Consider the following 18,954-nt stretch of genomic DNA (forward strand, 5'->3'; position numbering starts at 1 on the left):
TTTTTTCACCAGATAAAATACTATATTTTTATACACACACACACACACACACACACAAATTTTTAAACAAACAATTTAATACTGGTACACAGTGATGATGATTGTGAAGCTTGGTTGAGGTGGAGGAGTCAGAGGGTGGGATATTTCCCTTACTACTAAATGATGAACTAGCAATTGGCTGAGCCCTCAAGGGTTAACACTCACTCTACAAGGCAGCAGGAATGGAGGGAGATATGCGCATTTCACTTTAAGTACACTGCCTTGTTAATTAGATCAGCTTCCTGAGACCGCAGCTGCTGCAAGCTCCCTCCGTCCTGATCCCTGGTGTGTCCCCCCTGCTCTATGGAAGATGGGGTAAGCAAAGTGCAGGAGCAGTTGGGAGGGGGACACCTGATATTAGCCTCCCTCCTTCTCCACCCCCTGCACAGCAAGCAGGAGTCTCAGGGATCAGCTCCAAGTCAGAAGGCAGGAGCAGCACATGACAGTGGGGGAGGGACAGCTTCAATTGCTAGCCTGCTGGGCGGCTGCTGCACAGGGAACTTAGGGGAGCAGGGAGCTGATAGGGGGGCTGCCGGTCCACCCTGGTTCCAAGCCCCCACCAGCTAGCTGCAACGGGCTGCTCTTCATGCATGCAGTAGACAAAGCAGGCGGCTGTCAAACGACATTAGAAGGGAGCATTACACAACTTTAAATGAACTTGTTCCCTAATTGATCAGCAACGTAACAACAAAACAACGTTAACTGTGAAAAAGAAGTTACTCAACCTTGTGCAGTAACTGGAGTTCTTTGAGATGTGTCTCCCAGCGGGTGCTCCCCTTCAGGTGTGCATGAGCCGCAAGCACCTGTGATCAGAGATTTTCATTACCGGTGCCTTTTTAGCCCACACATGCACTCCAGATATCCTCATACAATGATACATAACATTGCACAGGTGAACTGTGCTCAGTTCCTTCTCTAGCACAAAGTCCTATGAGATGGAACTCTGAAGCAGTGGGTAGTGGAGCACCCTTAGAGGGACACATCTTGAAGAACTCCAGTTACCGCATAAGGCAAGTAACCTCTCCTTCAAGTAGTGTCCCTATGGGTACTTCACTTCAGCAGACTCCTGAGTAATATCCCCAGGAGGAGGGAGCTTTAGAGTTGGCTCTAAAATTGAAGATGGAACTGTATTGCCAACCACAGCATCTAATCTAGAAGCATGAATGTTTGGCAAAAGTATGTACTGAAGTCCAATTTGCAACTCTGCAAATTTGAACAACTGGAACATTTTTCAACAATGCCACAGAAATAGATTGGGACCTTGTAGAATGGGCTGTTACTAAAGGAGGAGGTTGAATGTTGGCAGCCTCATAACAAGAGATAATTGTGATGCTGCACCTCATATTCGTCATAAAAATAGTTATGATATAAATATGGCATAACTAAGATATGTTTTACACAAGACAGGTCATGTAAAGTATCATTGGAAAGGTTTTGATTTGCTGAATGTGATTATCCAATTTGTATGAATGTATCATTTCTGTATCTGAAGATAATCAATATTCCTATGTAACAATTACAACTGGGTGTGTACTTTCAGGGGAATGACTACCAGACAGTAAGCAAACATCCTGAATGAGCCATTGTCATAGGTTCCACCCCCACTCAGAACTTTAGGGTACAGATGTGGGGATCTGCATGAGAAACCCTAAGCTTAATTACCAGCTTAGATCAGTATCCTGCCACCACCCAAATATTTGAGTCATTTGGGAAACTCTGTCTTCCCCCAAAAAACCTTTCCCTGCCTGGGTAGCCTTGAGAGACTCCTCCACTAATTCCCTGGTGAACACCGATCCAAACCCCTTGGATCTTAAAACAAGGAAGAGTTACTCATTCCCCCCAAATCCCTGGTGAGTCCAGATCCCAATCCCCTTGGATCTAAAAACAAGGAAAAAATCAATCAGGTTCTTTAAAAAAGGCTTTTAATTAAAGGAAAGAAAGGTAAAAGAAAAAAAAACACCTCTGGGAGAGATTAGCATACCAGCTACTCTCACAGACAACAGATTCAAAACACAGAGGATGTTCCCCTGGGCAAAAACTTAGTACACAAAAGAATCCTCAATTTGATTATTCCTCTAATTGCACAAAGACAAAGTCACAAAAGAAAATAAACATAAACCTATTTATTCTTTTCTAATACTCATTACTCTGATAAGAGGCTGGTTCCTTGATCTTTTCCACTCCGGCTGAAACTGAAACTGACCAAGACAAAGGGAACTTCCCTCCTTCCTTTTGAAACTTCCTGTCCCCCCATTGGTTCCTCTGGTCAGGTGTCAGCTAGGCTAGGTGAACTTCTTAACCCTTTACAGGTAAAAGAGGCAGTAACTATCTGTTTATGACAGCCATTTAAGAAGGACAATAGAACTCTGAAGATACTAATCTCCCACCTTCCTGAGGAGCTTCCTGGGATGTTGCTTTGACACTGCAGGGTCATCTGATGATGTCACCTGGTACAGCGTACCACCTTGGATACTGGTAGTATTTTTCCACTGGAAACACAGGGTTCTAGGCTTATATAAATTCTGTTTAAGGCTGGGGAGTAAATCAATCATGGCTCTCCTCCATTGCCTGCCCAGGAAGGAAGACTGCTAAAGACACCTGAAGGGAAAGGCAGGATTGAGTCCAGGTTGAGACAGGGGTCCAGTCTGTAAAAACAAATAACTGGAACTCTAAGCTATATAAACTCTGAAACTTGCCTAAAACAACATTTAGGGTGAGAAATTACATTTTGTAGCCTGTTTCTTGAGTGTATTAACCTTAGTTTGCGTGTTTTGTTTTATTTGCTCAGTAATCTGCTTTGTACTGTTTGCTATCCCTTATAATCACTTAAAATTTACCTTTTATAAATAAGAAACAAGTTTATTAATTACAACATAACTCAGTCTGTGCAATTCATATCGGAGGGGGCGGACAAAAAGCTGTGCATCTCCCTCTCCACATTGAGGCAGAGGGCAATTTTTATGAGCTTGCACTGTGCAGATTCTTCTATATAGCGCAAGACAATATTATTTTGGGTTTATTTCCCAAAGGGGGTGTGCACGTGAGTGCTGAGTAAATCCCTGAGCTGATTCTTCCCACACAGTGATGATTTCAGTCTGTGTCTACAGCTGGGTGTGACCTTACCTCTGTGTGTGCTAGAGAAGACTTGAGGGCCTGGCACAGCATAGACAGGGTGAGGAAGCCCAGGCTGGTAGAACGGGCAGGCTTAGTGAGACCTCAGCACATCAGGTGGCATCCTGGACGGGGGGGTCCAACCCATCACAATAATACACCCAGAGATCCTGAGTCTCTGAGTGGAGACTGTTTATTTTGTTTGAGGACGGATCCAAAGGATTAACAGTCTAGGAGACTTTTTGAATGGTTTGGTTCTGTTCAGGTAGAAGGCTAATGTCCTTGGGATATCCAAGGTGTGAAGAGCAGCCTCCTTCCTGTTCAGGTGTGGCTTTGTGGAAAAAAATGGAAGAAGAATACCTGGTAAACAGGGAATTCAGAAGATACTTTAAGTAGAAATTTAAGGTATGGTCATATTAAAACATTTCCCCTGAGAAATAATGTAAAGGTAGGATCGGTCATTACAACCCCTATATCCCTTTCTCTGACTCTTCAGGCAGAGATGACTGTCACCCAGAAAGTTGTCTTTAGAGACAGGTGAAGTAGAGAACAGGTAGCCAGTGGTTCAAAAGGATGTGTCATAAGGTAATTAAGGACCAGGGGTTGAAATCCCATACAGGGGTAGGCTGTCTAATCAATCCCTTGATGAATCTTGCCATCAGAGGGTGGACAAGCACTGAGAAACATTTTACAGATATGTAAGGCTGTGATAGCTGCCAAGTGAAGCCTGAAGAAACTCATGGAAAGAATTTTTTAATTTCAGCAGGTAATTGAGAACAGTGGAGAGGGAAGACTGAACAGGTGAAACCTGTTGCTGGACACACCAGCAGCGAAATCTCTTCCACTTTTGAAAGTAAATGTTTTGCATAGATACCTTTCTGCTGGTTAATGATACTTCTTGTATTTCTGCCAAACTAGAAGTTTATAGCCCCAAGAACAACTGAAGAACCAAACTAAGAGTGGATGAATTCTCAGGATGGAAAGAAAAGTCCAATCAGAGTCCTGAGACAGCAGATAGGGAATGGACAGAAGTTTCAATGCTAGACAGAAAGCTAGGCAGATCAGGGAAGGGAACAAGACTTGTCTTGTCCAGTTCTGTACAACTAAAATGACTCCAGCTTTGGGTTAGTCTACACTGAAAACTTACATCAGCACAGCTACGTCTCTCTGAGATCTGAAAAATCCGCATCCCTGAGAGACGCAGCTATGCCGACCTAACCCGTGATGTAGACAGTGCTAGCTTGACAGAAGAATTCTGCCATCAATCTAGCTACCACCTCTTGGGGAGGTGGATTAACTACGGCAATGGGAGAAAGCCTTCCGTTGCTGTAGTGAGCATCTACACAGTAGATTTTAAGTGCATTTTAAGTGCAGGCATGCTTTTTATCTTGTTTGATCATGTTCAACAATCTCAAAATCAACAGTATCGGAGGGTATGCATAGAGAACTACCTTCATCCAAGGAATGAGGAAGGCATCTCTTAGGGAACAAGGACCTCCTTTTGAACAGTCCTCCTTTCAAATAGAATTTCTTGCACATCCTGTTGGCAGTGATGATGAAGAGGTCCACTTCGGGAAACCCTCACATCAGAAAAATAGTTTTGAGAATCCTTTTATAAATGTTGACAGCAGTGTCTGCTGAGATTGTTGACTGGGGCATTTTGTATGCCTGGAAGATAAGAGGCTGAGATGGGGATGTGACTGGCTGTACACCAGTTCCATAGCTTCATTGCTTAGTCACAAAGAGAGGGAGATCTCATCCTACCCTGACAATTGATGTAGAACATGTAGGCTACATTGTCTGTCATGACTCTGACAGATTCGCCCCTTATTAACAGAAAGAAGTGGATGTAGGCATTCTTGATTTCTCTGAGACTGATATGCAGGAGGCACTTTTAGGCAGACCACCTGCCCTGAATGGTTCAAGTCCCTAGGTGTGGTCCCTATCCCATAAAGCAGGGGTCCCCAACCCCCGGTCCGCGGAACCGGGACGCGAACCGACCCCTAGGCGGCATGTCTCCGGCGGGGCCCGCGGCTCCAGTGGAGCTTCCGCAGGAAGGTGGGAGGTCCAGTCGAGCCGCGCGACCAGCGAACCGTCCGCAGTCATGCCTGCGGGAGGTCTACCCGAGCCGCGGGACGAGCGCCCCCTCCGCAGTCGTGCCTGCGGGAGGTCCGCTGCTCCCGGGGCTCCGGTGGACCTCCCGCAGGCATGACTGCGGACGGTTCGCTGGTCGCGCAGCTCAGCTGGACCTCCCGCAGGCACGCCTGCGGAAGCTCCACTGGAGCCGGTGGACCTCCCGCAGGCATGACTGCGGAGGGTCCGGCTAATGCCGCCCTGGGGGGCAGGACGAAACCGGTCCCTGGTGCGAAAAAGGTTGGGGACCGCTGCCATAAAGGATGCATCTAATGTTACAGTGATGGTATGAGGAGGCTGGGTGAAAAGGACTCTAGAACAGAGTTTGGAGGGATCCTTCCACCAATTTGAGTGAGTCAAGTACTTGGTGAGGGACAGATGCTACCTTGTAAGTCTTCAAATAACTCCTGGTACTGGAGCAGCTTTGAGCTGGGTCCTGATGTCTCCAAATCAGCTGGTCTCTGAAATGACTAGTTTCTCTTCAAATGAGGCTCTCTGTTAGGAGATCCAGGACCCCTACTCTTTAAAGCTTTGTTGGTACCTTCCACACTCTTCTCCCATGAGGATCTCAGTGATCAGGATGTGGAGGTAGACAGGGCACTAAGTTTACTTCAAGGCTGATGTACAGTTTTCTAGCCCTGGATCAGAAGCTGATTGCAGGGTTTGCACCATCAGGGGAAGGCTAACCTTAATTTCCATTTTTCCTAGATCTGCTTTTGAAAGAGGTGCAGATCTCACATTTCAAAGGTATATGGGGTCTCCCAAACAGCAAAGACACTGAAAATGTCTGTCGTCAACCAGGATGGATTCCCAGCAGGAGAGACAGTACTTGAATCCCAGGGATCCCACCTACCCCAGTGATGACAACTCCTAAGGAGAGCCCGTCAGACTTGAGGGGGAGGGGGAGAGAAGGGGTATTAAATGGAAACCTCACTTAAAAACTCTTAGAGCTATAAAGCTAAGTAAACTTGAACTAAACTATTCTAAACGAAGAACTGTAATGCTACGTTATAGACTAAGCTTGATGCGGACATGCTAGGTGCTGTGTCTCAGACCACAGGATGGTTGAGAAAGAACTGAGGCCAGTTCACCGACACAGCTCTATATACCCCCAGTAAGGGCATGAAGATGACTGGAGTACATGAGTAGGCCAAAAGGTCATTGCCTCTGAAAAATCTCTGATCACAGGCACACAGGGCCTATGCACATCTGTAGCAGAGCACCTGTAGAGATACTATTCAAAGAACCTAGAAAGTCCTGAGCTTTATCTTTCTATCTGTGTATGGTATTTCTGTAGCTGCCATCACTGTTGTGGTCAACAACTTTAGCTGCGAGACTAACTTTGCTCCCTAAATATTAGTGTGATTTGGCTGATTAATATTTGTCCCTTCTGTCCCACTCCAGGCTCTGGCCTAATCATCTTTATAGGATCCTTATTACCCCCTGCCCTGCCATTCTGCCTTATCTTGGAGCTTTTTCATGGTGGATTTCTGTGGTGTGCTCCATCGCCAGTAAACTCTTCCACCTGCATTTCTACAGAACCCTTTGACCCCCTTCACCCTCTCAATCTCCAGCAGACAGCAATGATTAGCCACCTGAATACGCTACCAAACATTTACCTTGCTGTTCACACAGCCCTATTAACAACAAATATTTCAGTTTACAGACATTTCATACATATCATGAAAAATGACTATTTGTGCTCAACATTCTGTGTTGATATCACTGCAGCTCTGGGAAGGGTATTTAAGTATTACATTGGTTGAGTGCTACTGTAAAGTAAACAGGAAACACACAAGCATCACATTTTGCTAGTATCTAGAAAACTCATGGCTATATCTGACTGTCAGAACAGTAAACTAACAACAGTAGAATGGGAGCAGAGGATGGTTTTATCAGAAGAAATAACATTCTTCACAGTATTTTTGTTCAAAGACTGAAATCAATAAGGACTGTATTTTATATCAATGGAAAAATTTTAGTTTCTTGGAAAAATGTAAGCAACAGAAATACTATAGATATGACAATGTGAGGATATATAAAAGGTAAATATATATCTTTTTTGTTCTAGTGATTTTATAGCAAACCACAACAGCAAAAATGCACTGCTACTGCAAGGGAATAATTAAATAACATCAATATTTCACAAATCATTTTTGAAGGGAAATGTACAAATTACCACCCTGACATTTTTTGAGATCTTGGACACACCTTACTTTTACAGTACTCCAAGCTTCTGGACTTCTTCATTAATCCAATGACAGCAGTAATAACAATCTAACCAGGATTTGAAACACTTCAGTGCACTGTGTCTGTATAAACAAACAACATCTAGGCATCACACTACAAAACTATTAAAAACATAACTTGGAGGGCTTCCAATTGTTTCTAAACTTTAATCTGGAAGCAAGTCAAACAGCATTTCACTGCAAGATTTCTGAACGCAGTGAACCTATGTAAAATTTTAGCATCTTCGAAAAATGAAAACTCAAGCAAAAAATATGTGTGTGTGTGTATGTGTGCGCGCGCGCAGTCGCATGTGCATGAAAACAGAAGGAATATCTGTGAAAATATATGAAGAGGATTGGGCAACATGAGGGCTTTAGAAAATATTTATTTCCAACTGTATAATAGTAGTAGTGCCATTCACAAAGTAATAGATAGTGTTCAGCTGACACTTTATTTTCCTTTCAAAGCTTAATCTGGCTATAAAATTAGAGGTGTACAATACCATTAAATAAAAAATGACAAAGATTCAGAGGATTTAAATATTGAAGAATTGTCAGGCAAAGACTGTCTGTGTCTCTCTGGCTCAATAAATAGTTAATTACAGTGGAAGAGTTCCAGAAGGGGGTAGGAGGAAAGGGAGAGAGAGAGAGAGACACTCACACAGTCTGACTCTATAGTCTGGCAGTTAGGGCACTCCAAATCAAGCAGAGAAGAGACTTGAACCAGGTTCTCCCACATATCATGAGTGCACTCCTAACTGAACTACTGGCTAGTCTGGGGCGTGTGCCCTCCTTTCTCCCCTTTTTTGACAAAAAAAATTCAAAAGGACTTATTTTTCTTTTGATGCAGAATGAAAACAAATTTCAAAACCTCTGACTTTTTTTAAAAATGGAATTCCTGTTTTTCCAGCCATCCCTAATACAACCCTAGATATTGTAGAGCATAATTTAGCAAACATCTTAAACTCATGCTTAACTTTAAGCTAGGGTGACGAGATGTCCCGATTTTATAGGGACAGTCCCGATTTTGGGGTCTTTTTCTTATATAGGCTTCTATTCCCCCCCACACACACACACCCACCGTCCCGATTTTTCACATTTGCTGTCTGGTCACTGTACTTTAAGCAGTTGAGTTATCCCATTCCAATCTAGCAATACACTTAGATATGTGCTTTACTCCCAATGACTACATTGCACTTAAGAACATGATTAAAGTTAAGCATGTGCTTAAGTGTTTTGCTTAAACAGTGGCAGTTGATTTAGAAAGAGATATGGCCACTATATGTGAGTGAGCCCTTTGGTGGGGTGGGGGGGGAACTATCAAGAAAATCTCAAAAGTCCTTTACAAATGGTAATAACTCTTCTATTCCAGTGGGATTATCCCACCCATGAACATTATTAAAGAGTCAGTCTTTACTTTCTGCATGCTAGCACATCAATACAGGTTACTCTTCACTACCTAGTGGTCATATTTCTATCAAGAAAACTGTTATTTTAGAATATATTAAATCCAATAAGTTTTCTAAACCAACTGAACATTACACACTTTGCAGTTATGCCTGAACTGGATGGCAAGTACAGTAGCAGATTTTAGAGATGCACTTTAATATGCAACCATTTATTGTAGGGCCAGGCCAAGGTAAAGCCTGGAAGTGGTTCATTTTGTCTCTGACCCTATGCCTCCAGTTTTGACATAATGAGTAAACACTGCTCAGACTCTTCCTCTTTGGTTGTAAAGCCTATGCATGCTGAGCGAGGCTCACAAACCAGACCAGTCCAGGTTAGGAATGCACAGAGAAAGTGCTTCGGGAAATGGAGATGGAATTCATAAGTAAGCTGGGGCTGCTCCCAAAGTGAACTGTCTCCTGTGGATATAAGATCTCAGTGCTGGTGTGGGAGTTTCCCACAGCTTCTATTGGCCTCTAAAGCCATGTGTGTCATCAGGGCCGCTGATGAAGCTGTACATAAATATCTAACTGTTGTTAAAAAACAAAATATGTTCCACAGGACCCATATTAAAACCAGATGTGAGATGCAGAAGTCAGAAACTTGGTATCATTTCAAAAGACCCAGCAGAAACATGTGTTAATTGTATTATTTACTTTGCCAAGCAGTAAATTGCCATTCCAATGAAGTCATATCAGATGGCTATAATGCTTTTCCTATGTATTTTATGTTATTAGAGAGGGAAATGTTTTATTGTCTAAAATATTAAAGCTAGTATTTTGGATGACGAATTCTGTTCCTAAGTGGAGTAAAATTTAGTGCATTTCAGATTCCTGCTCTTATTGTACACTGAGTTAACGTTGTATTTTATATCTGTAGTTTTAAAAAGATGAATTACAACATTTATAAAGTGGTATTGTTAATACTCAAATATTACAGGCCTGATGGATAATATTAATAAACATTGCAAACTACCCATCCAGTAAATATAGAAATCTTGCATGCTTTACTGCACTTACACTTATACTAGTAAGAATAAAAGCAGATCTACACATAGCTATCATACAATATATAGGGAAGGTAATGAATTCATAACACTAAATGTCATATGAAATGCTTCACGTAATGCAGTGATACTCAGATTGAGGCTTGCAAGCCGCTAGTGCCTCTTTAATGCGTCTCCTGCAGCTCTTTGCACCACATGAAATTAAAACACCGTGTGATTTAATTATTACCCAATCTAAGTTATTAACCAATCAGGATGATTTTACTATGTTATTAAACAACTGTAATTGATAAAATAATAATATTTGGTCAGTCATTTTGCTTTGAGAACTATATATATATATATAAACTAAATATTTCCCATCATATTGTTTAAATTTGAACGTATAGTACTATAGGAAATGAAACAATAAATTCACACAACTGTGGCTCTTTTGGGAACTACTGATCACTAATTTGGCTCCTGAACCACTGAGGTCTGACTATAACTGACGTAATGGATATATATTTCTTAAATGGAACATACATTGACCAAAGAAAATCAACTGCCTGCCTGTTTCTTCTGCATGTTAAGACCCAAAATTTCTCTAGGTACATAAAAATGTGTTAAATCTTTAAGAAGCAACTTGTTTAAGCTACATTTAGGTACTGAATCAGGAAAGCACTTGGGCATGTGCTTTTAAGTCCATTCCTATGCAGTGAAAGCACTTAAGAATGTGCTTAAGGGACACAAGCATGGGCTTTAAATTCTGTAGTGGGGGGCCCAAAACTGGATGCAATACTCCAGATGTGGCCTCACCAGTGCCAAATAGAGGGGAATAATCACTTCCCTCGATCTGCTGGCAATGCTCCTAGTAATGCAGCCCAATATGCCGTTAGCCTTCTTGGCAACAAGGGTACACTGCTGACTCATATCCAGCTTCTCATCCATTGTAATCCCCAGGTCCTTTTTTGCTGAACAGCTGCTTAGCCTGTCAGTCCCCAGCGTGTAGCGGTGCATGGGAGTCTTTCGTCCTAAGTGCAGGACTCTCACTTGTCCTTGTTGAACCTCATCAGATTTCTTTTGGCCCAATCCTCTGGACCATATCCCTACCCTCCAGTGTATCTATCTGCCCCCCAGCTTAGTGTCATCCATGAACTTGCTGAGGGTGCAATCCATCCCATCATCCAGATAGTTAATAAAGATGCTGAACAAAAATGGCCCCAAGACCAACTCCTGGGGCACTCCGCTTGATACCGGCTGCCAACTAGACATTGAGCCGTTGATCAGTACCCATTGAGCCCGACAATCTAGCCATCTTTCTATCCACCTTGTAGTCCATTCATCCAATCCATACTTCCTTAACTTGCTGGCAAGAATACTGTGGGAGACCGTATCAAAAGCTTTGCTAAAGTCAAGATATATCATATCCACTGCTTTCCCCATATTCACAGAGCCAGTTATCTCATCATAGAAGGCAATCAGGTTGGTCAGGCATGACTTGCCCTTGGTGAATCCATGTTGACTGTTCCTGATCACCTTCCTCCTCCTCCTCCATCAGTTCCCTAAGGGAGTCAAAGTCTGCTTTTCTGAAGTCTAGGGTCCGTATTTTGCTACTCTCCTTTCTTCCTTTTGTGAGGATCTAGAACTCAACCATCTCCTGGTCACTGCTGCCCAGGTTGCGACCCATTCTTACTTCCCCTACTAATTCTTCCCTGTTTGTAAGCAGCAGGTCAAGAGGAGAATGGCCCTTGGTTGCTTCCTCCAGTAGTTGCACCAGGAAGTTGTCCCCGACACTCTCCAAAAACTTCCTGTATTGTCTGTGCACTGTTGTATTGCTCTCCCAGCAGATGTCAGGGGATCGAAGTCCCCCATTAGAACCAGGGCCTGTGTTCTGGAAACTTCAGTTAATTGTCCAAAGAAAGCCTCGTCTACCTCATCCTCCTGGTCCGGTGGTTTATAGCACATGCCCACCACGACATCACCCTTGTTGCTCTCACTTCTAAACTTAACCCAAAGACTCTCAAAAGGCTTTTCTCCAGTTTCATACTGTTGCTCTGAGCAATCACACCACTCTCTTACATACAGTGCAACTCCTCCACCTTTCCTCCCCTGCCTGTCCTTCCTGAACTTTTTATACCCATCCATGACAGTGCTCCAGTCATGTAAGCTACCCTACCAAATCTCTGTTATTCCAATCACATCATAGTTCTTTGACTGTGCCAGGACTTCCAATTCTTCCTGCTTGTTTCCCAGGCTTCTTACATTTGTGTACATGCACCTAAGATAACTAGCCGATTGCCCTGCTTCCTCAGTATGAATCAGGAGGCCCCCACACTGCATCTCCTCATTGTGTTTCCTCCCGGTATCCCACTTACCTCAGGGCTTAGGTCACCGTCCCCTGGCGAACCTAGTTTAAAGCCCTCCTCGCTAGGTTAGCAAGTCTGCCTGCGAAGATACTCTTCCCTCTCTTCGTTAGGTGGATCCCATCTCTTTCTAGCAATCCTTCATCCCAGAACAACATCCCATTGTCGAGGAATCCAAAGCCCTCTCTCCGACACCACCTGCGTAACCACGCATTTACCTTCACAATTGGACGGTCCCTACCTGGGCCTTTTCCTTCTGCAGGGAGGATGGACGAGAACACAACTTGCACCTCAAACTCTTTTATCCTTCTTCCCAGAGCCACATAGTCTGCAGTGACCTGCTCAATGTCATTCTTGGCAGTATCGTTGGTGCCCACATGGAGAAGTAGGAAGGGGTAGCGGTCGGAGGCCTTGATCAGTCTCAGCAGACACTCCATCACATCCTGAATTCTAGCTCTAGGCAAGCAGCACACTTCTCGAGTCTCTCGGTCTGGTCGGCAGATGGATGACTCAGTCCCCCTTAGGAGGGAGTCCCCGACCACCACCACCCGTCTCCTCCTCTTGGAAGTGGTGGTCATGGAATGCCCGTCCCTAGGACAGTGCATCTCATGTCTTCTAGTCGATGGGGTCTCCTTCTGACCCCTTCCCTCAGATGGCTCTTCAAAATCATTCTCCGCAGTAGTACCTGTGCAGAGAGCCTGAAAATGGTTTCTTTCTTCTATCTGAATAGGGGGTACATGGCTTTTCCTCATTCTTCTTCTGGAGGTCACATGCTGCCAATTTTCTTCCCCGTTCTGCGCTGCGCTCTCTGATTCTTTTCCAGAACCAAACGCTGACTTCTGCCCAGAAAGTCATCGTTTTCTCTGATGCAACGCAAGGTTGTTACTTGTGTCTCTAGTCCTTTAACCTTCTCTTCCAATATGGAGACCAGTTTGAACTTGGTACAGACAAAGTCACTTCTATCCTCTGGGAGAAAGACAAACATGGCACATCCTATGCAGGTCACAACAGCAGATCAGCTGGTGAGACTTTGGGAAAAAAGTGGTTGTTTATCCATAGTTTGAAGATTATTACAATATTTTTGGTCCACTCATAAAACTCAAAAACAATTTCCTATTAAAATTTCAAACTTGTTTATATATTGATCCTCAGTTACAACTGTGGCAATGGACTAACTTTACCAAAGGAAGGAAGAAAAATCTTTTTTAGTTATTAAAAGCTGATTTTTATGGTCTCCAGTACCATATACTATCTAACAACACTCCCATGAGAAGTCTAATGAGTGCTGGAAGATAAGCAGCCCTGTAACAGGAGCAATCATACATGTATAGTTACGAGCGAGGACCTATTTATCCTAATTAAGTTCTGTAACTCACAGGAAAAAGCCCTAACACACATCTTACAATATACAAAAATTTTCTTTAGTCTTGCCTTGCATACAGTCATAGCAAATATAAGACTACCTGGAGTCAATCTAAATATAATATTTACATTTAATAACCATGTAAACACATATGAAGATTAGGAAAGCACATTCTCCTCAAAAGGTAGCTCAGCAATAACCATGCCCCTCAGTGAACCTCATAAATCATCAGGCAATGCTCCCCAGAACACAAGTATAAGTTGTATTGGCCTTATTGTGTAAGTCAACTGACCTCAGATAAACAATTTCTACAGGCAGGTCATTAAAGGTAAAAAACATTAACAGAAATAATAGCACACAAACTCAGTAAAGCAATTTTTACAAAACCTCGTACTCTGAGAAGAGATCCATTCTTCTTATTATGAAAGTGTCAGCAATGGCAAAAATGCAACAAAGAGCATTATAATATAGGAGGCATTACATATCAAAGAAAGGTGTTAGTAGTTATTATTCCAGGTAAACAGGCTCTAAGTTCATCTAATTTTCAACCTGTAGACCCTGTTTTTCATGAACACTCTGATTTCATTGGGGTAACAAACACAGTTTTGACCACCACAAGCCACAGAGGTTCTCATAAAATACAGGAGAGCTTATTTATTCCAAGGTTTAGTAATTCTAATTTAACCCAAGAATTTCTGTTGTCTCTCGAAAGGAGCAGGGAAGTAATCAGAAAAAGTTTATTTGCATGTACAGTACTGTGGTACTTGGGCTGATTATGATGTGAAAGTTTGCATATGTTGTTTATAGGTTAGACTAATTTTCCTGCCAGCAACCTCAATGTACCTACTATATAGAATGGATCTTATGGAACTGTAGGTTTAATAAATTTAACTTTACATACTGTAATTCCACTGATGTCAAAGTTAAGCACATGTATAAGTCTTTGCAGAATCTGGGCCCTAATCAGTAAGCAATGGTAATTCCTGCAGTGCAATGGATTGTTCATTGAGATCACACTGGCCCCCCATGAACAAATGATATCTGTACTGAAGTATGGGCAAAACCATAATGCTAAGATTCTTCCATTCTGAACAGCAAGGTTTCTACAGCAATATGAGGACAATAAAGGCAAACTGGAAAACAGGTTTCAGTCAGGATTCTTCGGGTATGTCTACACTATGAAATTAGGTTGATTTTATAGAAGTTGATTTTTAGAAAACGATTTTATACAGTCGATTGCGTATGTCCACACTAAGCGCATTAAGTCAGCAGAGTGTGTCCCCATTACAGTGCCTAGCATCGACTTACAGAGCGGTCCACTGTGGGTAGCTATCCCACAGTTCCCACAGTCTTCGTCGCCCATTGGAATTCTGGGTTAAGCTCCCAATGCCTAATGGGGCAAAAACATTGTCATGGGTGGTTTTGGGTACATGTCGTCAGTCTCCCCTCCCTCCACGAAAGCAATGGCAGACAATCGTTTTGCACCTTTTTTCCATGCAGTCGCCATACCACGGCAAGCGTGCAGCCCGCTCAGCTCAGCAACACCGCCGCTGTTGTGTCCTGGGTGCTGCTGGCAGCAGACGGTGCAGCAGGTCTCCAAACCATCGTCATACTCTGCTTCTGCTGCAACTCTGCTCTGCTGCTATTGCCTCGATAGCAAATTTCTCCATGTTGTGTGTCATGGGCTCCCGAGTATGTGTGTTCTTCCTCGAGAAACGTGCACGGTGCTAACCGTCATCCTCCATCACTTCAGCAGCAACTCTGCTCTCCTGCTCTTGCCTCGATAGCAAATTTCTCCATGTTGTCTGTCATGGGATCCTGGGTACACGTGTTCTTCTTCGGGAAATGTGCGCAATGCTAAGTGGTGTCCTCCACCACTTCTGCTGCAACTCTGCTCTCCTGCAGACGCCATACGATGGCAAGCATGGAGCCCACTCAGATCACCGCTGCTGCTGTGAGCAATGTAAACACCTCGCGCATTATCCTGCAGTATGCGCAGAACCTGCAAAAGCAGGCGAGGAGGCGACGACAGCGTGATCATGATAGTGATGAGGACATGGACACAGACTTCTCTCAAAGCACGGGCCCTGGCAATTTGGACATCATGGTGGTAATGGGGCAGGTTCGTGCCGTGGAACACCAATTCTGGGCCTGGGAAACAAGCACAGACTGGTGGGACTGCATAGTGTTGCAGGTCTGGGATGATTCCCAGTGGCTGTGAAACTTTTGCATGCATACGGGCACTTTCATGGAACTTTGTGACTTGCTTTCCCCTGTCCTGAAGCGTAAGAATACCAAGATGAGAGCAGCCCTCACAGTTCACGAGTGGTGATAGCCCTCTGGAAGCTTGCAACTCCAGACAGCTACCCTTCAGTCAGGAATCAATTTGGAGTGGGTAAATCACCATGGGAGCTGCTGTGATCCAAGTAGCCAACGCAATCACTGAGCTGCTGGTAGTGACTCTGGGAAATGTGCAGGTCATAGTGGATGGCTTTGCTGCAATGGGGTTCCCTAACTGTGGTGGGGCGACAGACGGAACCCATATCCCTTTCTTGCGACTGGACCACCTTGGCAGCCAGTATGTAAACCGCAAGGGGTACTGTTCAATGGTGCTGCAAGCACTGGTGGATCACAAGGGACGTTTCACCAACATCAATGTGGGATGGCTGGGAAAGGTGCAGGACGCTCGCATCTTCAAGAACTCTGGTCTGTTTGAACAGCTGCAGGAAGGAACTTACTTCCTAGACAAGAAAATTACTGTTGGGGATGTTGAAATGCCTACAGTTATCCTTGGGGACACAGCCTACCCCTTAATGCCATGGCTCATGAAGCCATACACAGGCACCCTGGACAGTAGTCAGGAGCTGTTCAACTACAGGCTGAGCAAGTGCAGAATGGTGGTAGAATGTGCATTTGAACATTTAAAAGCACACTGGTGCAGTTTAATGACCCGGTCAGAGCTTAGTGAAACCAATATTCCCATTGTTATTACTGCTTGCTGTGTGCTCCACAATATCTGTGAGAGTAAGGGGGAGACGTTTATGGCAGGGTGGGACGTTGAGGAAAATCGCCTGGCCACTGATTACACGCAGCCCGACACCAGGGCGGATAGAAGAGCACAGCAGGGCACGCTGTGCATCAGAGAAGCTTTGAAAACCAGTTTCATGACTGGCCAGGCTACGGTGTGACAGTTCTCTTTGTTTCTCCTTCGTTGACTCTACTTCCCTGTAAGCCAACCGACCTCCCACCTTCGATCACTGCTTTCAGAGGCAATGAAGCCATTATTGTTTCAGAATCATGCATTCTTTATTAATTCATCACACAAATAAGAGGAAATCTCGCAAGGTAGGCTGGGAGGGGTGGGTGAGGAGGGAAGCACTGGGTGGGGTGGTGGAGGAGGGGAGGAGGGAAGGACAAGGCCACACTACAGTTCAAAACTTATTGAATTCCAGCCTTCTGTTGCTTGGGCAATCCTGCCCTCCGCGTTCTTGGGCATCTGAGTGAGGAGGATATGGAACTTGGGGAGGAGGGCAGGCAGTTATACAGGGGCTGCAGTGGCAGTCTGTTCGCCTGCTGCCTTTCCTGCAGCTCCACCAGATGCCTGAGCATGTCAGTTTGCTCCCTCATTAGCTTCAGCATTGCATCCTGCCTCCTCTCAGCATGCTCCTCCCTCCTCTCATCGTGTTCATTTAACGCTTTCCTGGATTCTGCCATTGTTTGCCTCCACACATTCTGCTGAGTTCTTTCAGTGTGGGAGGACTGCATGAGCTCTGAGAACATCTCGTCGCGAGTGTGTTTTTTTCGCCTTCTAATCTGCGCTAGCCTCTGGGACGGAGATGGTAGGGGGAATATAGAAACATTTGCAGCTGTGGGAGGAAAAAAAGGGAGAGTAGTATTTAAAAAGATACATTTTATAGAACAAAGGGAAGACTATTTTACACTGAATCAAGTGATTCACATTACATAGCACATGTGCTTTTGCTACAAGGCACTTATATTGAGTGCCTGCCGGTTTGGTGTGAGACATCACACACGCTCGGCTGGGCAACAGAATTCGGCTTGCAGGCACAGACATGGTAAGGCATGGTAAGGCAAAGAGTTTCGGCTTCTTCAACCTTCGTAACATGTGGGAACGGTTTCAAACAGCAGCACCCTCCTTTCCCATACCAAGCAAAGCCCGTTGGGCTGGCCATTTAAAAGGAGGGGCTGCGGTTTTAGGGTGAATGTGCAGCACAATCCAACCCCCCCTCCAAGTCTCTGATTGCCCCACCACTACCATGTGGCTAGTATCAGGGAAGATCCTGGTGAGTCATAAACGGGCCTCCCCCACCGCGTGGCTAACAGCAGGGATGATTTATTTTCAGGCAAAGGCAAACAGCCAAAGCCCGGGCCCATTTGCTGCAAGGTTTTGTTCTGCAATGATTCCAGACTACTTCCTACTGGCCTGGCATGGTAAATTAATCATTAAACATGCTTGCTTTTAAACCGTGTATTATATTTACAAAGATACACTCACCAGAAGTTCCTTCTCCGGCTTCATGGTCCGGGAGCCTGCCTTGGGAGGATTGGGAGGGTATTGGCTCCAGGGTGATGAACAGTCCCTGGCTTCCGGGAAGAAGGGATTCTCTGCTTCCCTGCTGTGCGTTATGCTATCCTCAACCTCCTCCTCGTCTTCAAACTCTTCATCCCTGTTGCATGAGACTCCACCCTTGCAGGTGTCCACAGAGAGTGGTGGGGTAGTGGTAGGGGCCACCCTTAGAATTGCATGCAGCTCATCATAAAACTGGCATGTATAAGGCTCTGACCCAGAGCGATCGTTTGCATCCTTTGTTTTTTGGTAGGCTTGCCTCAGCTCCTTAACTTTCATGCGGTGCTGTTGTGTGTCCCTGTTGTAGCCTCTGTCCATCATGCCCTTGGAGATTTTGGCAAATATATTGGCATTTTGTCTTTTGGAATGGAGTTCTGATAGCACAGATTCTTCTCCCCATACAGTGATCAGATCCAGTACCTCCTGTTCGGTCCATGCTGGAGCTCTTTTACGATTCTGGGACTTCATGGTCACCTGTGCTGATGAGATCTGCATGGTCACCTGTGCTGATCAGCTCTCCTGGCTGGCCAAACAGGAAATGAAATTCAAAAGTTCCTGGGGCTTTTCCTGTCTACTTGGCCAGTGCATCTGAGTTGAGATGCTGTCCAGCGCGGTCACAATGGAGCACTCTGGGATAGCTCCTGGAGGCCAATACCGTCGAATTGTGTCCACAATGCCCCAGATTTGACCCAGCA

General features: G+C 44.4%; 1 protein-coding gene across 1 annotated transcript in view; it reads right to left on the reverse strand.

Moving 5' to 3' along the window:
• The window catches only part of ATG7 (autophagy related 7), a 279,860-nt gene that overhangs the window by 122,256 nt on the left and 138,650 nt on the right, over positions 1-18,954 (reverse strand). The gene's annotated exons all lie outside the window — the stretch shown is intronic.

Source organism: Mauremys mutica, chromosome 7 (assembly GCF_020497125.1).
Source record: "Mauremys mutica isolate MM-2020 ecotype Southern chromosome 7, ASM2049712v1, whole genome shotgun sequence".
NCBI lineage: Eukaryota > Metazoa > Chordata > Testudines > Geoemydidae > Mauremys > Mauremys mutica.